The sequence below is a fragment of the Nerophis lumbriciformis genome, linkage group LG24, assembly GCF_033978685.3.
Source record: "Nerophis lumbriciformis linkage group LG24, RoL_Nlum_v2.1, whole genome shotgun sequence".
In the NCBI taxonomy this organism is placed as follows: Eukaryota; Metazoa; Chordata; class Actinopteri; order Syngnathiformes; family Syngnathidae; genus Nerophis; species Nerophis lumbriciformis.
In genome coordinates this window covers 36,191,519-36,213,786 of record NC_084571.2, presented here as the reverse complement: position 1 = coordinate 36,213,786, position 22,268 = coordinate 36,191,519, and the positions used below count along the sequence as shown (strand labels likewise).

General features: G+C 44.1%; 1 pseudogene; it reads left to right on the top strand.

The window, feature by feature from the left end:
* The first annotated feature begins 3,592 nt into the window (after nt 1-3,592).
* LOC133620485 (myosin heavy chain, fast skeletal muscle-like) overlaps nt 3,593-22,268 on the top strand; it is a 51,828-nt pseudogene continuing 33,152 nt past the window's right edge.

Below are 22,268 nucleotides of genomic sequence, written 5' to 3'. Positions count from 1 at the left end.
CTTAGAGATAGGGTGAGAAGCTCTGCCATCCGGGAGGAGCTCAAAGTAAAGCCGCTGCTCCTCCACATCGAGAGGAGCCAGATGAGGTGGTTCGGGCATCTGGTCAGGATGCCACCCGAACGCCTCCCTAGGGAGGTGTTTAGGGCACGTCCGACCGGTAGGAGGCCGCGGGGAAGACCCAGGACACGTTGGGAAGACTATGTCTCCCGGCTGGCCTGGGAAAGCCTCGGGGTCCCACAGGAAGAGCTGGACGAAGTGGCTGGGGAGAGGGTAGTCTGGGCTTCCCTGCTTAGGCTGCTGCCCCCGCGACCCGACCTCGGATAAGCGGAAGAAGATGGATGGATGGATGGTATCTAATCCATGTTTGTTCTTTCTTGGACTAAAATGCTACACCACATTGCAGCAATATTAGGAAGATCTTGCTCCACATTTCAACATGCTGTATATGCAATTTATAATCCCTCTATCTCGTCCGTGAAGAGGGTGGAATCTACGCCCTATGCCAAAGCGTTTTGTAAGTCTGGGCCAAATGTACACCCTTAAACCACGGAACAGATGGCCTGTTGATACAGCATTTCATTCAAAGATGAAGCGTCTGTTATAGGTTTTTGAAACATTAATCTCTATTTATTAACACAATACATATCCAAGATATTGGAGACAGCTGGAAATCAAATTGAGAGCTAATCCCAGCAGAGTATCGAATCCAGGGTGGCATATTTTTACAAGGACAGTGACTTTCCACATCAACATCAACATCCTTAGAATCGAATGTATTCCAAGGATGAAGATCTCTGATATTTGAGTGGGACTTAATATAGGTCTAATCTATATCTGGTTGGCAAATGTTCCCAGAGTCCTTTTAAGGGGACGTCTTATAGTCCTTGAACTTCCTATCTCACATTTGATTTGTATTTCTTTAGAGAAATGTGAGATGGAAAAGTGCCCCACAATGATATAACAGGATCACTTGGGCGCTTCGTACAAATTCTTAACCATGTATGCAAGAGAGAAAGGGTTTCACAGGGTAACTCAAGTTGTTAACTACTCTCAGGAATCTTTCTCAAGTAAGTCTAAATTAGTTCCAGTATTTATTGGACCAAAGTAGTGGTTTAATGGCTGGCTGATGGATTTCAAACTATCTATTTTGAGAAATTCTTCAGACATAACCATCACACCTAACATTTTATGGGCTGAGCTCAGGCATTTCTGTACAAGGTCCAGATACAGCAATTACAAATACCACATACTAAATATCTTCTTAATCAAATTAAAGTGTGTTACAAAGTCACAGTAATTGTTTCTTCTCCATTTGGAGTTCCAAAGAAAACTGTTCCGAGACAATGTGTTGGACATATGAGAAACATGGTCAAGGACTGACATATTACACCCGTGACATTTGTGTGCATCTCAATAAGGACAAAGACTTTAGGTGCTCAAAAATCCTGTCAAGGGTAACCCTCTTAATCGTGCTTTTAAATTTGGATGTGTCATCACTATTTATCTATGCGCTCTGTGACAGCCTTTTTCGGTTTACGGTTTAATCTTCAGACACAAAAAGCTTAGCAAAGCTCTGGTGTCAACGGATGGGTCTGAAAATGTAAGAGATACTTGACCAAATCGAGACGTGGACATCTGCTGACATGGCATGTCCCAACCTCTATAAAAGCAACAGCTTCACATCCACTGACAACTGACAAGGCATCTTCCCCAGGTTAGTGCTGTGTGTGTCTTTAAGCCATTGAACCACTTATCCTAATGCTTTGATTCCTCATTGAATGCATACTCAGTTGTAGTCCTGTTTTGATAGTAGTGTTACTAAATGTTAGTGAATAGACTTAAAGTGATTTAAACAATACTCTCATTTGGTGAGATTCTGTCATTTGCAATACGGCTAGACTCTCTCACTCAAGTACAGTACATTTCAACCTGTAACTAAGGTAGCAAATGTTGGAGTCATTAACGCTGAACAAAGTATTAATTGTTGACATTTGTTTAAGTTATTACTTAAAGGGGAACATTATCACAATTTCAGAATGGTTAAAACCATTAAAAAATCAGTTCCCAGTGGCTTATTATATTTTTCAAAGTTTTTTTCAAAATTTTACCCATCACGCAATATCCCTAAAAAAAAGCTTCAAAGTGCCTGATTTTAACCATCGTTATAAACACCCGTCCATTTTCCTGTGACGTCACATAGTGAAGCCAACACAAACAAACATGGCGGAAAGAACAGCAAGCTATAGCGACATTAGCTCGGATTCAGACTCGGATTTCAGCGGTTTAAGCGATTCAACAGATTACGAATGTATTGAAACGGATGGTTGTAGTGTGGAGGCAGGTAGCGAAAATGAAATTGAAGAAGAAACTGAAGCTATTGAGCCATATCGGTTTGAACCGTATGCAAGCGAAACCGACGAAAACGACACGAGAGAAAGCGAGGACGAATTCGGCGATCGCCTTCTAACCAACGATTGGTATGTGTTTGTTTGGCATTAAAGGAAACTAACAACTATGAACTAGGTTTACAGCATATGAAATACATTTGGCAACAACATGCACTTTGAGAGTGCAGACAGCCCAATTTTCATCAATTAATATATTCTGTAGACATACCCTCATCCGCGCTCTTTTCCTGAAAGCTAATCTGTCCAGTTTTGGAGTTGATGTCAGCAGGCCAGGGAAGCTAGGGTCAATAGGGGGTTAAGCTCGCTCGTCTGCGGGAACAAACTGCCGCCATTGCTTCCCGTGCTAGCGAGGTCCTTTGTCCCTGAATTGCTCACACACTCCGGCAGATTCAATGGGGGTCTGGCGGCAGATTTCTTTGACTTTATCGTTGGAAATGCATCTGCTTTGAGTGTCGCAGGATATCCACACATTCTTGCCATCTCTGTCGTAGCGCAGCTTTCGTCGGTAAAGTGTGCGGAACAAACGTCCAATTTCTTGCCACTTTCGCATCTTTGGGCCACTGGTGCAACTTGAATCCGTCCCTGTTCGTGTTGTTACACCCTCCGAGGCATGATGTCTCCAAGGTACGGAAAACAGTCGAAAAAAACGGAAAATAACAGAGCTGATTTGACTCGGTGTTTGAGAAAACGGCGGATTGCTTCCCGATCGCTCCGAGAGCGAATATTAGAAAGGCGTTTAATTCGCCAAAATTCACCCATTTAGAGTTCGGAAATCGGTTAAAAAAATATATGGTCTTTTTTCTGCAACATCAAGGTATATATTGACGCTTACATAGGTCTGGTGATAATGTTCCCCTTTAATGCTCATTTTGATCTGCAGAAATCGATTTTTTACTTTAATCATTCTACTCATATATTGTTTTGCTTGTTAGTACAAGTACTAGAATGGAAACAATCTGTATTATTACTATGTATGAACAAAGAAATGATAATTTCTACAGTGTTTTTACTGCTATTTTTAGACCATCGAAGAGACTGTGCCTCCCATTCTTGATTAACTGAGGTATGATGTCACAATATCAAAAAGATCGATAACACCAATATTATTTGCAGTACATTATACAGAAATGAATATATTGGAAGTAAGGTATAGTCTTTGTTTCAGACCCAACTGAGGTGCCATCATGGGGGATAAAGACATGGCCAGTTTTGGGCCTGCGTCCATTTACCTCCGCAAACCGGAGAAGGAGAGGATCGAGGCTCAGAACACTCCATTTGATGCCAAAACGGCATTCTTTGTGACAGTTCCAGATGAAATGTACCTCAAGGGTAAACTCATCAAGAAAGAGAGTGGTAAAGCCACCGTCGAGATACTTGGCGCTGGTAGCAAGGTAAGCAAATTACTGACAATTAGAAAGTTTGGAACATTCTCTCCTGAGACGCAGCATAATCTGCAGTGGACATTTCTCATTTGTAAATTACACATTACGAGACAAACTATGCAGAACACAAATGTCCACTGCAAAGGGATGCTGGCTCTGGCGAACATATACATACTTAAAATACTCAGATGACACAGCCATTCTCGCACTCCTCTCCAACAGTCAATCCATCCTGGACTATCATAACACAGTCAAACATTTCACAGAGTCATGCACAGCCAGTTATCTGGAAATCAATGTCAATAAAACAAAAGAAATATGGTTCAACCCCCCCTCACCTCAGAACCCTATCATCATAAACATCCATCCATCCATCCATCCATCTTCTTCCGCTTATCCGAGGTCGGGTCGCGGGGGCAGCAGCTTAAGCAGGGAAGCCCAGACTTCCCTCTCCCCAGCCACTTCGTCCAGCTCCTCCCGGGGGATCCCGAGGCGTTCCCAGGCCAGCCGGGAGAGATAGTCTTCCCAGCGTGTCCTGGGTCTTCCCCGTGGCCTCCTACCGGTCGGACGTGCCCGAAACACCTTCCTAGGGAGGCGTTCGGGTGGCATCCTGACCAGATGCCCGAACCACCTCATCTGGCTCCTCTCGATGTGGAGGAGCAGCGGCTTTACTTTGAGCTCCCCCCGAATGACAGAGCTTCTCACCCTATCTCTAAGGGAGAGCCCCGCCACTCGGCGGAGGAAACTCATTTCGGCCGCTTGTACCCGTGATCTTGTCCTTTCGGTCATGACCCAAAGCTCATGACCATAGGTGAGGATGGGAACGTAGATCGACCGGTAAATCGAGAGCTTTGCCTTCCGGCTCAGCTCCTTCTTCACCACAACGGATCGATACAGCACCAATCCACCTGTCGATCTCACGATCCACTCTTCCCCCACTCGTGAACAAGACTCCGAGGTACTTGAACTCCTCCACTTGGGGCAAGATCTCCTCCCCAACCCGGAGATGGCACTCCACCCTTTTCCGGGAGAGAACCATGGACTCGGACTTGGAGGTGCTGATTCCCATCCCAGTCGCTTCACACTCGGCTGCGAACCGATCCAGTGAGAGCTGAAGATCTTGGCCAGAGGAAGCCATCAGGACCACATCATCTGCAAATAGCAGAGACCTAATCCTGCAGCCACCAAACCAGATCCCCTCAACGCCCTGACTGCGTCTAGAAATTCTGTCCATAAAGGTTATGAACAGAATCATAAACACACAAACAGTTAAAACAGTTGACACTTTTAAATACCTGGGCATAACCTTGGACAATAAACTCACCTTTGATCAACACACCACGGACATTCAAAAAAGAAGTCAACAAAGACCGTCAGCCATCCGGAAACTTAAAGGACTATACGTCGCACCTCATCTCCTGTTATTACTTTACCAAAGCATTGTTCAACCCATCCTTCTGTACTGTTCCACGTGTTTTTTCACCATGCTTTCTGTAACCAACCGGACCAAACTCACACGCATTACAAACATAGCAGCTAAAATCATCGGCCTACATTTCAGACTTAAACCACAGGTCCATCACCCGACTGGCAAAAACAATAGTCCAGGATATCACTCACCCACTACACCAATACATCATCCCACTACCATCAGGGCGCAGGTACAGAACTATCAAATTCCGGAGGGCCCGCCTCAGGAAAAGCCTGATCCCTGCAGCTATAGCCGCCCTTAACAGCAGGCCCGGCCGACCCGTCTGACAAGCCTGTAAATGTGTGTTAGTCATGTATGATGTCTTTTTGAGGAACAGTGTGGTTTTCGTCCTGGTCGTGGAACTGTGGACCAGCTCTATACTCTCGGCAGGGTCCTTGAGGGTGCATGGGAGTTTGCCCAACCAGTCTACATGTGTTTTGTGGACTTGGAGAAGGCATTCGACCGTGTCCCTCGGGAAGTCCTGTGGGGAGTGCTCAGAGAGTATGGGGTATCGGACTGTCTGATTGTGGCAGTCCGCTCCCTGTATGATCAGTGCCAGAGCTTGGTCCGCATTGCCGGTAGTAAGTTGGACACGTTTCCAGTGAGGGTTGGACTCCGCCAAGGCTGCCCTTTGTCACCCATTCTGTTCATAACTTTTATGGACAGAATTTCTAGGCGCAGTCAAGGCGTTGAGGGGATCTGGTTTGGTGGCTGCAGGATTAGGTCTCTGCTTTTTGCAGATGATGTGGTCCTGATGGCTTCATCTGGCCAGGACCTTCAGCTCTCACTGGATCGGTTCGCAGCTGAGTGTGAAGCGACTGGGATGAGAATCAGCACCTCCAAATCTGAGTCCATGGTTCTCGCCCGGAAAAGGGTGGAGTGCCATCTCCGGGTTGGGGAGGAGATCTTGCCCCAAGTGGAGGAGTTCAAGTACCTCGGAGTCTTGTTCACGAGTGAGGGAAGAGTGAATCGTGAGATCGACAGGCGGATCGGTGCGGCGTCTTCAGTAATGCGGACGCTGTATCGGTCCGTTGTGGTGAAGAAGGAGCTGAGCCGGAAGGCAAAGGTCTCAATTTACCGGTCGATCTACGTTCCCATCCTCACCTATGGTCATGAGCTTTGGGTTATGACCGAAAGGACAAGATCACGGGTACAAGCGGCCGAAATGAGTTTCCTCCGCCGGGTGGCGGGTCTCTCCCTTAGCGATAGGGTGAGAAGCTCTGCCATCCGGGAGGAGCTCAAAGTAAAGCCGCTGCTCCTCCACATCGAGAGGAGCCAGATGAGGTGGTTCGGGCATCTGGTCAGGATGCCACCCGAACGCCTCCCTAGGGAGGTGTTTAGGGCACGTCCGACCGGTAGGAGGCCGCGGGGAAGACCCAGGACACGTTGGGAAGACTATGTCTCCCGGCTGGCCTGGGAAAGCCTCGGGGTCCCACAGGAAGAGCTGGACGAAGTGGCTGGGGAGAGGGAAGTCTGGGCTTCCCTGCTTAGGCTGCTGCCCCCGCGACCCGACCTCGGATAAGCGGAAGATGGATGGATGGATGTCTTTTTGTTATTTTTTTTGTGTGATGTGTAATGTCTAGTGTTTAAATGTACGGCAGTGACAATGAATTTCCCCAAGGGGACCAATAAATCTAATCTAATCTAATTTAATATATCATAGAAAACTGAACTGAAGTTTACTTCATCATCTGTGCAGACTGTCACCGTCAAAGAAGATGAAATCCACGCCATGAACCCTCCCAAGTTTGATAAAATTGAGGACATGGCCATGATGACCCACCTCAACGAGCCTGCTGTGTTGTATAACCTCAAAGAGCGTTTTGCATCATGGATGATCTACGTAAGTATAGAAGCTGGGCAGTGTTCTGCTTTTCTAGTGTGTGGATTTGGATTTGTCATACACAGTGTACTTTATGGGAGCAATGGAATCTCTTTCCAGACCTACTCCGGCCTATTCTGCGTTGTTGTGAACCCCTACAAGTGGCTTCCTGTGTACGACGCTCAGGTTGTTAATGCTTATAGAGGCAAGAAGAGAATTGAGGCTCCACCCCACATCTTCTCCATCTCTGATAATGCCTATCAGTTCATGCTCACTGGTAATATATATTTATTTATACAATACCGACACTAAGACAATGTAGAAATGCCATAACATAAGTATTGAACATATCTGAGCATTTTCTTAAATATTTATTTTAGATCGTGAGAACCAATCTATCCTCATCACGTAAGTAATCAAAAATAAGTAAAAATAAACGATGAGATACGAAGCGGTATGAAAAAGTATCGTTCTATTCCCCAAGTGGAGAATCCGGTGCAGGAAAGACTGTCAACACCAAGCGTGTCATCCAGTACTTTGCAACAATTGCAGTGACTGGAGGAAAGAAAGCAGAGCAAACATCTGGCAAGATACAGGTAAAATTGGACTTCACTGAGAGAAACTAGGAGAAAAGTGCATTTAAAATGATTTTGCATTTGTATGCAGGGTTCCCTGGAAGATCAAATCATTGCAGCCAACCCTCTGCTGGAGGCCTATGGTAATGCCAAAACTGTGAGGAATGACAACTCCTCTCGTTTCGTAAGTTGTAAAACCAGAAAAATCAACTAAACTGAAAATGTTTTGAGTAACAAAAAAACTAATAATCTACCTACCGTCTGATTGTGCACCTAGGGTAAATTCATCAGAATTCACTTCGGAACAAGTGGCAAACTGTCCTCAGCTGATATTGAAACATGTGAGTTATTTCTTTTGTTTGCTTCCTTTGTTTATAATTTACCATCAACATGACACTCTAAATGTTACCTTGTGACTCAATTTAATTTGCTACTGTTAGATCTGCTGGAGAAATCCCGTGTCACCTTCCAGTTGTCTGCTGAGAGGAGCTACCACATCTTCTACCAGCTGATGACTGGACACAAGCCTGAGATCCTGGGTAAATTATTGACAAATCTTGTAAAAAAAATATATAAATTCCAATCATATAGCCCCCCAAAAAAGTCTGACTTGCAACTGACTGATCTCTTATAGTATTTATTACTTTTCACAGAGAATCTTCTGATCACCACCAACCCTTATGACTACCATATGATCAGTCAGGGTGAAATCACTGTCAAGAGCATCAATGATGTGGAAGAGTTCTTGGCAACAGATGTAAAGTGTTGATCAATGATCTTCGCAAAACATATTCTTTAACAAAATATTATGATTGAAATTATTTTGTGTTGTATTCAAGAGTGCCATTGACATCCTGGGCTTCACTGCAGAGGAGAAAGCTGGCATCTACAAGCTGACTGGAGCTGTGATGCATCATGGCAACATGAAATTCAAGCAGAAACAGCGTGAGGAGCAGGCTGAACCTGATGGCACAGAGGGTATGTCTTGAAATGGAACAGTAACATATACAGGTAAAAGCCAGTAAATTAGAATATTTTGAAAAACTTGATTTATTTCAGTAATTGCATTCAAAAGGTGTAACTTGTACATTATATTTATTCATTGCACACAGACTGATGCATTCAAATGTTTATTTCATTTAATTTTGATGATTTGAAGTGGCAACAAATGAATATTACTTAAGGCTAGAGTGGACCGACACCAGCAGATGACATGGCACCCCAAACCATCACTGATGGTGGAAACTTTACACTAGACTTCAGGCAACGTGGATCCTGTGCCTCTCCTGTCTTCCTCCAGACTCTGGGACCTCGATTTCCAAAGGAAATGCAAAATTTGCATGGTTGGGTGATGGTTTGGGGTGCCATGTCATCTGCTGGTGTCGGTCCACTCTGTTTCCTGAGATCCAGGGTCAACGCAGCCGTCTACCAGCAAGTTTTAGAGCACTTCATGCTTCCTGCTGCTGACCTGCTCTATGGAGATGGAGATTTCAAGTTCCAACAGGACTTGGCGCCTGCACACAGCGCAAAATCTACCCGTGCCTGGTTTACGGACCATGGTATTTCTGTTCTAAATTGGCCCGCCAACTCCCCTGACCTTAGCCCCATAGAAAATCTGTGGGGTATTGTGAAAAGGAAGATGCAGAATGCCAGAGCCAAAAACGCAGAAGAGTTGAAGGCCACTATCAGAGCAACCTGGGCTCTCATAACACCTGAGCAGTGCCAGAAACTCATCGACTCCATGCCACGCCGCATTAACGCAGTAATTGAGGCAAAAGGAGCTCCAACCAAGTATTGAGTATTGTACATGCTCATATTTTTCATTTTCATACTTTTCAGTTGGCCAACATTTCTAAAAATCCCTTTTTTGTATTAGCCTTAAGTAATATTCTAATTTTGTGACACACGGAATTTTGGATTTTCATTTGTTGCCACTTCAAATCATCAAAATTAAATGAAATAAACATTTGAATGCATCAGTCTGTGTGCAATGAATAAATATAATGTACAAGTTACACCTTTTGAATGCAATTACTGAAATAAATCAAGTTTTTCAAAATATTCTAATTTACTGGCTTTTACCTGTATAACAAATATATATAACTGTACCAAGAGTTGTAATGAATTGTATTTTATAGGTGTTCCAGTTCCAAATAACTGACAAATTATTGTTGTTTTTCCATTAGTGGCTGATAAAATCGCCTACCTTCTGGGCCTGAACTCTGCTGATATGTTGAAAGCTCTGTGCTACCCCAGAGTCAAAGTTGGAAATGAGATGGTGACCAAAGGTCAGACCGTTTCACAGGTCAGGAAAATATCATTTTCATTCAAACTCTAAGCATTTTTTTAATATAACCTGGAGAAATTTTAATACGAAATTCTGTTTTTAGGTTAACAATTCCGTCTCAGCTTTGTGCAAGTCCATCTATGAGAAAATGTTCTTGTGGATGGTCGTCCGTATCAATGAGATGTTGGACACAAAGCAGCCGAGACAGTTCTTCATTGGAGTGTTGGATATCGCTGGATTTGAGATCTTTGATGTGAGTTACAAGACAACATTTAAGGTTGGACTAATCACATGTATGAATAAATTAATGATGTATCTGTATGATGTAGTTCAACAGCTTGGAGCAACTGTGCATTAACTTCACCAATGAGAAACTGCAACAGTTCTTCAACCACCACATGTTTGTCCTGGAGCAAGAGGAATACAAGAAAGAAGGCATTGAGTGGGAATTCATTGACTTCGGTATGGACTTGGCTGCCTGCATTGAGCTTATTGAGAAGGTGAGACAAATCTCTCAGGCCTAAGATCAAGCTTAATTTTTGGGCAACCTAAAAATGACTGACTTTTTCCTTCAATCAGCCAATGGGCATCTTCTCCATCCTTGAAGAGGAATGCATGTTCCCCAAGGCCTCTGACACAACATTCAAGAACAAACTGCATGATCAGCATCTTGGAAAGACAAAGGCCTTTGAGAAGCCAAAGCCTGCAAAGGGCAAGGCTGAGGCCCACTTTTCTCTGGTCCACTATGCTGGCACCGTGGACTACAATATCTCTGGCTGGTTGGACAAGAATAAGGACCCCCTGAATGACTCAGTTGTCCAGCTCTACCAGAAGTCAGCAAACAAATTGCTAGCCATGTTGTATGTAACTCATGGTGCGAATGAAGGTATGAAACTCACGCCAGTTGCTAATGGTAATATGTTTATTCAATAATTTGACTTTGGAAAACAAAGGCTGTTGGTTATTTGAATGGAGTACAGAGCATACCTACTATGTTTTAATCTGCAGATTCTGGCGCAAAGAAGGGAGGAAAGAAGAAGGGTGGTTCTTTCCAGACTGTCTCCGCTCTTTTCAGGGTAATGTGGAATATTCTATCTGATGGTTCCATGATTTTCCGTGGATATTTGTTGAAATTATGCTATTTCCTATTCTACCTTCTATTATACTGCTCTTAACACTGAAGAAGCAGTAATATCTATGAATGCTGAACAGGCATTTGACCGAGTGGAGTGGAATGATCTACTTCGTGTCCTGGAGAGATTTAGCTTTGGTAACAGTGTTCTTCCATTGATTAAGCTCGAATATTCATCTCCTGAGGCCTTGGTCAAGACAAATAATATTAAATCTGAATATTTTCGCTTTTACGGTTCCACGCGGCAGGGTTTCCCACTGAGCCCATTGCTTTTTGCTCTTGCTAGTGAGCCTCTGACAATAGCGCTTAGCACCAATCCGCTTATTACAGGCATATGTAGACACAATATACAGGTGAAAGTCTCTCTCTGTGCAGATGACCTCCTTATATATGTCTCGGACATCTCCATCTCGGTCCTGGCTGCCTTAAGGATTCTCCAAGATTTTGAAACATGTATCTGGTTCCAAATTGAACTTTCCCTTTTAAATTGCATCACAGAGTGTCACATACGTTGGCGTCCAGGTCACACATACGTTTGCACTGTTCCACTGTTGTCCAGAATTCAGGGAGATTTCGATCGCCGGTCCTTGTATCTATAGTGCGCCGCGTCAACTCTGTTAAAATGAATGTACTTCCGCGATTTTCCAATTTGTTCCAGTGTATACCACTTTTTCTCCCTTGGTCCTCCTTTCGTAAAAACATTTTTTGACAAAGACTCACGGGGATATATTTACAGAGACCCAAATCATTGGGAGGCTTAGCACTACCAAACTTAATGTTTTACTACTGGGCCACCAACATTAGAATTCTTAAATATTGTCTGCATTAATGAATCATTTGATCCACCTTCTGTTATGGCTGCTTATGGAGACAAACTCAACTAAACCAGTATCTCTTAGGGCTTTAGTCCACTCTCCCACCCACTCTTTTACTTCCACTTTTACTTTCTTAGATATCTAAAGATCTGCAGTTTTGTTCGTAATAATTTTCACAGGTTTCCAAACTTACCGACTGACACAGTTTTAGATACTTTGACACCAGTTCCGACTTTAAAAGTATCAATTACACGTATTTACAATCAAACTTTTCATTTACGCCCTGAATCTCTGAATTCAATTAAGTCACTGCGTGAAGTGAATTAGGATTGACCCTACCTGAAGAGAGCTGGACAGAGATTTTAAGTAGAGTTTATAAGTCTTCTATTTGTGCTAGACACAGCTTTATTCAATGCAATCTAATACATCCTAGTTATTATACCAAGGTCCGACTGGCTAAGATGTATGACGGAATATCGGTATTATGGGATCGGTGTCAGTCTCCAGCCAATTTAATACATATGTTTTGGCTTTGTCCATCGCTCTGCAGTTATTGGACTGAAATGTTTTATAATTTGTCTTTGGCGAAAAGTTTGAACCAAATCCTCAAAGGGGACTATTGAGTGTGGCTCCTCCTCATCTTCTCGTAGCAAATCCAATAAGAACTTGGTAGCATGTACTACTTTGTTGGCTAGAGGACTCATTATGCTAAATTGGAAAGCTGCAGCACTTCCCTGCCAGCCACTAAATTAGAAATATTATTTATTTAATTAAATTGGAGAAAATTAGGCTGACATTGAACGGTTGTTCTGTGAAGTTTTGGAAAGTATGGGGTGGTTTTCAAAAATATGTAAGAGTCTCATTTCAAATTTAACCATGATTGAAAAGTAATTGAAAGGTAGATAATTGATTAGGCTTTTCTCTGCTTTTGTGTATTGCTGCACAGCGTTGGGGACATTCAGTGCTGTTGTCTGTGGCTTCATGTCCATATTTGCCTGTACTTATTTGACTGATGCATGTTTTTTTCAGTTAATTATTATTGTTTTTTCAGTTAATTATTATTGAGTATCTGCTATGAAAAACTGCTCAGAGAGTCTGGGGTAACGGACTGTCTTATTGTGGCAGTCCGCTCCCTGTATGATCAGTGCCAGAGCTTGGTCCGCATTGCCGGTAGTAAGTCGGACACGTTTCCAGTGAGGGTTGGACTCCGCCAAGGCTGCCCTTTGTCACCGATTCTGTTCATAACTTTTATGGACAGAATTTCTAGGCGCAGTCAAGGCGTTGAGGGGATCTGGTTTGGTGGCTGCAGGATTAGGTCTCTGCTTTTTGCAGATGATGTGGTCCTGATGGCTTCATCTGGCCACGATCTTCAGCTCTCACTGGATCGGTTCGCAGCTGAGTGTGAAGCGACTGGGATGAGAATCAGCACCTCCAAGTCCGAGTCCATGGTTCTCGCCCGGAAAAGGGTGGAGTGCCATCTCCGGGTTGGGGAGGAGATCTTGCCCCAAGTGGAGGAGTTCAAGTACCTCGGAGTCTTGTTCACGAGTGAGGGAAGAGTGAATCGTGAGATCGACAGGCGGATCGGTGCGGCGTCTTCAGTAATGCGGACGCTGTATCGGTCCGTTGTGGTGAAGAAGGAGCTGAGCCGGAAGGCAAAGCTCTCAATTTACCGGTCGATCTACGTTCCCATCCTCACCTATGGTCATGAGCTTTGGGTTATGACCGAAAGGACAAGATCACGGGTACAAGCGGCCGAAATGAGTTTTGGGGGGCTCTCCCTTAGAGATAGGGTGAGAAGCTCTGCCATCCGGGAGGAGCTCAAAGTAAAGCCGCTGCTCCTCCACATCGAGAGGAGCCAGATGAGGTGGTTCGGGCATCTGGTCAGGATGCCACCCGAACGCCTCCCTAGGGAGGTGTTTAGGGCACGTCCGACCGGTAGGAGGCCGCGAGGAAGACCCAGGACACGTTGGGAAGACTATGTCTCCCAGCTGGCCTAGGAACGCCTCGGGGTCCCACAGGAAGAGCTGGACGAAGTGGCTGGGGAGAGGGAAGTCTGGGCTTCCCTGCTTAAGCTGCTGCCCCCGCGACCCGACCTCGGATAAGCGGAAGAAGATGGATGGATGGATGGATTATTGTTATTTGTATTATTATTTTATAATTTTGGGGGTTATTTGTTTTTGGGGTGAAAAAGCACATTTGACATGTGTTTAATTGTATTTCTGGACTGTATATGTCAAAAATTCCATAAACAACTGTTTAAAAATATATATATATACTATTTCTTCTCACAGGAGAATTTGGGCAAGTTGATGACCAACTTAAGGAGCACTCATCCTCACTTTGTGCGTTGCTTGATCCCCAATGAATCGAAGACCCCAGGTTTGTCTTGATTGACTTTGTTTTTCTGAACTGTACGTGTTAAAAAAAAAAAAGACATAATCAAAACGGCTCTATTTACTTGTGTTCAGGTCTTATGGAGAATTTCTTGGTCATCCACCAGCTGAGATGTAACGGTGTGTTAGAGGGCATTAGAATCTGCAGAAAGGGCTTCCCTAGCAGAATCCTCTATGGTGATTTCAAGCAAAGGTACATTTCTGAATTTTAACAGACTATAATTGGGTGATGGGGTAAAGCATTGTAGATTAGAGAAACTTTTCCATTACTTATATTATAAAACATTTTATCTCACCAGATACAAAGTCTTGAATGCTAGTGTGATTCCCGATGGTCAGTTTATTGACAACAAGAAGGCTGCAGAGAAACTGCTGGGTTCCATCGATGTGGATCACTCTCAGTACAGATTTGGCCACACGAAGGTGCATTCCCATAAATTATGTGATTTATTTTGTGCATTCACTCTATGTGTGCGAAAATACTGACTTGCAAACACAGGTGTTCTTCAAAGCTGGTCTCCTTGGTACCTTGGAGGAGATGAGAGATGAGAAACTGGCTGAGCTGGTGACCATGACTCAGGCTCTTTCCAGAGGATATGTTATGAGGAAGGAGTTTGTAAAGATGATGGAGAGGAGGTATGACTACGTGTCATGAAAAATGGTAGTCTGTATTTACTTACAACCACATGCTAATGCTAAAATATTATTGTAATGTGCATCTGTCTTCCAGAGAATCCATTTTCAGTATTCAGTACAACCTCCGTTCCTTCATGAACGTAAAAAACTGGCCATGGCTGAAGCTGTACTTCAAGATCAAGCCTCTCCTGAAAAGCGCAGAGACTGAGAAAGAGCTGCAGCAGATGAAGGACAATTATGAAAAGATGCAGTCAGACCTGGCTAAAGCTTTGGCCAAAAAGAAGGAGCTGGAGGAAAAGATGGTCTCCCTGGTGCAAGAGAAGAATGACCTGGAACTGCAAATAGCATCGGTACGGCATATGCCACATCTATATTACCATTGCTTATAGTTTGTATGTACTAACTATGAAAGCAAAAGCTATTTTAAATGGCACAGATATCTTTGTGCTCTGCAAAATACTCAACTGTAAATGCAATCTCTAATCAAATGGATGATTTCTTGAATATATAGGAAGGTGAGCACCTCTCAGATGCTGAGGAAAGGTGTGAGGGGCTCATCAAGAGCAAGATCCAACTTGAGGCCAAACTCAAAGAGACAGCCGAGAGACTGGAAGATGAAGAAGAAATCAATGCTGAGCTGACCGCCAAAAAAAGGAAGCTGGAAGACGAAAGCTCTGAGTTGAAAAAAGATATTGATGACTTGGAACTCACCTTGGCTAAAGTAGAAAAGGAGAAACATGCCACTGAAAACAAGGTTCTACTTTTTCTATTATCTTTCCATCGCAATTATACATTTAACATATATGAACTAAATACACAGCGCTAAAACTAATACTATTTCAGGTAAAAAACCTGACAGAGGAGCTGGCAACTCAAGATGAGTCCATTGCCAAGTTGACAAAGGAGAAGAAAGCCTTCCAAGAGGCCCACCAGCAGACACTGGATGATCTCCAGGCAGAGGAAGACAAAGTCAACACTCTGACCAAGGCCAAGACAAAGCTGGAACAGCAAGTGGATGATGTAGGAAAACATTTTACTTAAATCTAAGTATTTTGACAGATTGTTACCTTCTACAATAATAAATCATAATTTTACAATAGCTCGAGGGCTCACTGGAGCAAGAGAAGAAGCTCCGCATGGACCTTGAGAGAGTTAAGAGGAAGCTTGAGGGAGATCTGAAGCTCTCCCAGGAATCTGTAATGGATCTGGAGAATGACAAACAGCAATCAGATGAAAAACTCAAAAAGTACGTAAGATACAAAATCATGTACCTTCCTAGCTTCGTTTTTCTCATTTAAAAATGAAACTTAGCATGTATTTTTCTCTTGTATTCAAAGAAAAGACTTTGAGACCAGTCAGCTTCTCAGCAAGATTGAGGATGAACAGTCTCTTGGTGCTCAACTCCAGAAGAAGATTAAGGAACTCCAGGTAAATTGATTCATTTATTTGATTTAAGATAAACGGGGTAATCATTGTGTTTCGGATTGTTCACTTTCTGGTTCACTCTATCATTAAACCCAGGCTCGTATTGAGGAGCTGGAAGAGGAGATTGAGGCTGAGAGGGCCGCCAGAGCCAAGGTGGAGAAGCAGAGGTCTGACCTCTCCAGAGAGCTGGAGGAGATCAGTGAGAGGCTTGAAGAAGCTGGTGGAGCAACTTCTGCTCAGATTGAGATGAACAAGAAGCGCGAGGCTGAGTTCCAGAAGCTGCGTCGTGATCTAGAAGAGTCCACTTTGCAGCATGAGGCTACAGCAGCTGCTCTCCGCAAAAAGCAGGCAGACACTGTTGCAGAGCTGGGAGAGCAGATAGACAACCTCCAGCGTGTCAAGCAGAAGCTGGAGAAGGAGAAGAGCGAGTACAAGATGGAGATTGATGATCTCTCCAGCAACATGGAGGCTGTTGCTAAATCTAAGGCAAGTATATTTTACTGGGGATGACTTAACATTTTACTTAAATGATCAAATACTAAATATTACTAATACATTTATATTTTTTGGTGACAGGGCAACTTGGAAAAAATGTGCAGAAGTCTTGAAGACCAGTTTGGAGAGCTCAAATCCAAAAATGATGAGCATGTTCGTCAGCTGAATGATATCAATGTACAAAGGGCAAGACTCCAAACTGAGAATGGTATGCCAGCAAAGATATCCACAAATATAGTGTATTGTGTTTAGGTTTTTATCAACCTATGGTCACTTTCGTTTATAGGTGAGTATTCACGTCAGCTTGAGGAGAAAGAAGCTCTGGTTTCCCAACTGACCAGGGGAAAGCAGGCCTTTACTCAGCAAATTGAAGAACTCAAGAGAATTGTTGAGGAAGAAGTGAAGGTAGCTTTTATCTTAAATACATGGCACATGAAACAAACGGCAAAGAAGATATTGTTTTTGCTCTTGTTAAATTCATTTTTCACATTTCTGTCTTTGTACACTAGGCCAAGAATGCCCTGGCCCATGCAGTTCAGTCTTCCCGCCATGACTGTGATCTGCTCAGAGAGCAGTTTGAGGAAGAGCAGGAGGCTAAAGCTGAGCTGCAGCGAGGAATGTCCAAGGCTAACAGTGAGGTGGCACAGTGGAGGACCAAATACGAGACTGATGCCATCCAACGCACTGAAGAGCTGGAAGAGGCCAAGTATGTAAAGTCTCACAACATACCATAGTATACTAGTGCAGGCCATATACATTTTCTTTGTAACTACCAACCAGTACTTGTATACATATATAACCGGCAAAATACCTTATTTCCCCCTTACAGGAAGAAACTCGCCCAGCGTCTCCAGGATGCTGAGGAGTCCATTGAAGCTGTGAACTCAAAGTGTGCCTCTTTGGAGAAGACCAAGCAGAGGCTGCAGGCTGAGGTGGAGGACCTTATGATTGATGTGGAGAGAGCTAACGCCCTGGCTGCCAACCTTGACAAAAAGCAGAGGAACTTTGACAAGGTAAAGTAACAATTACAATCTAAATGATCCAAGTAAAATGCATTGATACATTGCAATTTGCTAATATTCTTAACATTTTCCAGGTCCTAGCAGAATGGAAGCAGAAGTATGAAGAGGGCCAGGCAGAGCTGGAAGGAGCTCAAAAGGAGGCTCGTTCTATGAGTACTGAACTGTTCAAGATGAAGAACTCTTATGAGGAGGCTCTTGATCAGCTGGAGACCATGAAGAGGGAGAACAAGAACCTGCAACGTGAGTCATTCATGAGTGATAAAGTCATGAATGGATGAACCTCATAGGGAATACTACCCCTTTTATTGCTTTATTGGTACCATACCATACCATACCAACTTTATTTATAAAGCCCTTTAAAGACAAGCACAGTTGAAAAACAAAGGGCTGTACACCACAAAGAAATGGAGGCAAAGGACAGACTAAAAAATAACATTTAAAACAGAAATAAAAATACACATTTAAAAAGCAAATATAAATTACCCTAAGAATAGTTTGTTAGATAAAAACAGTTTAAAAGTTATAAACAGTTCAAAAAGTTAAAAGCTAAAAACAGTTCAAAGTCTCATGCTGGGTTAAAAGCCAGTGAATAAAAATGGGTTTTAAGAAGGGTCTTAAAAATAGCCAAAGAAGGGGCCTGTCTCACATGGAGAGGGAGATCGTTCCAGAGTTTGGGACCCGCAACAGAGAAAGCTCTGTCACCTCTGAGCTTGCGCTTTGTTTTGGGTACCTCCAGGATCAGCTGATCAGTTGACCTGTGGGACCGGGTGGGGGCATAGAGGTGGAGCAGCTCAGAGAGGTACGGTGGGGCAAGACCCCGTAAGGATTTAAAAACGAGTAAGATCATTTTAAAATGGACTCTAAAAGACACAGGCAGCCAGTGGAGGGAGGCTAAAACAGGAGTAATGTGCTCTCTTTTTCTTGTGTTAGTTAAAAGTCGGGCAGCTGCATTTTGGACCATCTGCAGACGTGAGAGGGAGGATTGATTTATTCCAAAATACAAAGAGTTACAGTAATCCAGCCGAGATGTGATAAAGGCATGGATTACTGTCTCTAACTGTTGCCTAGAAAGAAGGTTTTTAACCTTGGCCAGCTGACGTAAATAAAAAAAGCTGGCTTTCACCACTGTGCCAATCTGACGGTCCAATTTAAAATCACAGTCAATACGAAAGCCCAGGTTGGTGACCATGGGCTTAACGTGCAAAGCCAAAGGGCCAAAGTCAACAAAAATACTACAATATAGACAAACAAGCCTTTTGACTTTGACTTCACCATAGGTTCACTTTAAAGACCATTATTATAGAATAATTAAAGAGTTTGCATTTTGAAAATGTATTATGTTTACAATTATATAGAGGAAATCTCAGACCTGACGGAACAGATTGGTGAGAGTGGAAAATGCATCCATGAGCTGGAAAAGGCAAAGAAGACTGTGGAGACCGAGAAGGCTGAACTTCAGGCAGCACTGGAAGAGGCAGAGGTAAATATATAGTTTCTGTATTTGTTAAATTTCTTAATTTGATGCCAATGGAATATCAAATCTCTTGATTTAACTAAATAACAGTAAACTTGGATGACCAAAATGTACAATATTAACTTTTCCTTTAAGGGCACACTGGAGCACGAGGAAGCCAAAATTCTCCGCGTTCAGCTTGAGCTCAACCAGGTCAAGGGAGAAGTTGACAGGAAGCTGGCCGAGAAGGACGAGGAGATGGAGCAGATCAAGAGGAACAGCCAGAGAGTTATTGACTCCATGCAGAGCACTCTTGATGCTGAGATCAGAAGCAGGAATGATGCCCTGAGAGTCAAGAAGAAGATGGAGGGAGACCTCAACGAGATGGAGATTCAGCTGAGCCATTCCAATAGACAGGCTGCTGAGGCCCAGAAACAACTGAGGAATGTCCAGGGACAACTCAAGGTGACCTTAAGATGACTGCATTAACAATGCTGATGGATAGGATATTAACATAATAAATACTGTATATATCTTTTTTGTTTGTTTATGTCAGGATGCCCAACTGCACCTTGATGAGGCTGTCAGAGGACAGGAGGAAATGAAGGAACAGGTTGCTATGGTGGAGCGTAGAAACATCCTGATGCTGGCTGAAATTGAGGAGCTAAGAGCTGCTCTTGAACAAACTGACAGATCACGCAAAGTGGCTGAGCAGGAGTTGGTTGATGCCAGTGAGCGTGTCGGACTTCTTCACTCTCAGGTTAATGTTCAGTAATTCAAACCAAAATGTGCTTATTAAGCATACAAACATACACACATGTATACATCATCCTGGGAAGCAGTGTCCTTAGCAGTGTGCGTTTGTGTTTTGCATAACAACTACATATTTTTAACTATGGCAAAAGTAAGAGACAAAAACAAATGTCTCCTGCAGAGGGCACTGATTCTTATGATATAATACAAAATGAATCTAACATTACTTTTCATATTCAGAACACCAGCCTTATCAACACTAAGAAGAAGCTGGAAGCTGACCTAGTCCAGGTTCAAGGTGAAGTGGAGGATTCCGTTCAAGAAGCAAGAAATGCCGAGGAGAAAGCCAAAAAGGCTATCACTGACGTGAGTTACCATCATTGCTTTAGTTTTACAGGTCCTTAATATTCATCTTAAAATTTACAGTAATTATTTATTTTACTTTCTGTCAGAGGGAATACTAAAATCAATAAAATATGTGATTGGGCAAAGACAATTCAGTTATAACTAATAATGTTGTAGATCAAGTTAATTACATGCACTCGGTTCGGAAGAGTTTTCTTTGAGTTAAACATATTGCATGTTTTATAGGCTGCAATGATGGCTGAGGAGCTGAAGAAGGAGCAAGACACCAGTGCTCACCTGGAGAGGATGAAGAAGAACATGGAGATCACTGTCAAGGACCTGCAGCACCGTCTGGATGAGGCTGAGAACCTGGCCTTGAAGGGTGGAAAGAAGCAGCTCCAGAAACTGGAGTTGAGGGTAGGGACTCCCAACTTTGGCATGACACATTCACATCTCATCCACGGGGGTGGATGAGATCCGCCCGGAGTTCCTTAAGGCTCTGGATGCTGTGGGCCTGTCTTGGTTGACAAGACTCTGCAGCATCGCGTGGACATCGGGGGAAATACCTCTGGATTGGCAGACCGGGGTGGTGGTTCCTCTCTTTAAGAAGGGGAACCGGAGGGTGTGTTCTAACTATCGTGGGATCACACTCCTCAGCCTTCCCGGTAAGGTCTATTCAGGTGTACTGGAGAGGAGGCTACGCCGGATAGTCGAACCTCGGATTCAGGAGGAACAGTGTGGTTTTCGTCCTGGTCGTGGAACTGTGGACCAGCTCTATACTCTCGGCAGGGTCCTAGAGGGTGCATGGGAGTTTGCCCAACCAGTCTACATGTGCTTTGTGGACTTGGAGAAGGCATTTGACCGTGTCGCTCGGGAAGTCCTGTGGGGAGTGCTCAGAGAGTATGGGGTTTCGGACTGTCTGATTGTGGCGGTCCGCTCCCTGTATGATCAGTGTCAGAGCTTGGTTCGCATTGCCGGCAGTAAGTCGGACACGTTTCCGGTGAGGGTTGGACTCCGCCAAGGCTGCCCTTTGTCACCGATTCTGTTCATAACTTTTATGGACAGAATTTCTAGGCGCAGTCAGGGCGTTGAGGGGATCTGGTTTGGTGGCTGCAGGATTAGGTCTCTGCTTTTTGCAGATGATGTGGTCCTGATGGCTTCATCTGGCCAGGATCTTCAGCTCTCACTGGATCGGTTCGCAGCTGAGTGTGAAGCGACTGGGATGAGAATCAGCACCTCCAAGTCCGAGTCCATGGTTCTCGCCCGGAAAAGGGTGGAGTGCCATCTTCGGGTTGGGGAGGAGATCTTGCCCCAAGTGGAGGAGTTCAAGTACCTCGGAGTCTTGTTCACGAGTGAGGGAAGAGTGGATCGTGAGATCGACAGGCGGATCGGTGCGGCGTCTTCAGTAATGCGGACGCTGTATCGATCCGTTGTGGTGAAGAAGGAGCTGAGCCGGAAGGCAAAGCTCTCAATTTACCGGTCGATCTACGTTCCCATCCTCAACTATGGTCATGAGCTTTGGGTTATGACCGAAAGGACAAGATCACGGGTACAAGCGGCTGAAATGAGTTTCCTCCGCCGGGTGGCGGGGCTCTCCCTTAGAGATAGGGTGAGAAGCTCTGTCATCCGGGGGGAGCTCAAAGTAAAGCCGCTGCTCCTCCACATCGAGAGGAGCCAGATGAGGTGGTTTGGGCATCTGGTCAGGATGCCACCCGAGCGCTTCCCTAGGGAGGTGTTTAGGGCACGTCCGACCGGTAGGAGGCCACGGGGAAGACCCAGGACACGTTGGGAAGACTATGTCTCCCGGCTGGCCTTGGAACGCCTCGGGATCCCCCGGGAGGAGCTGGACGAAGT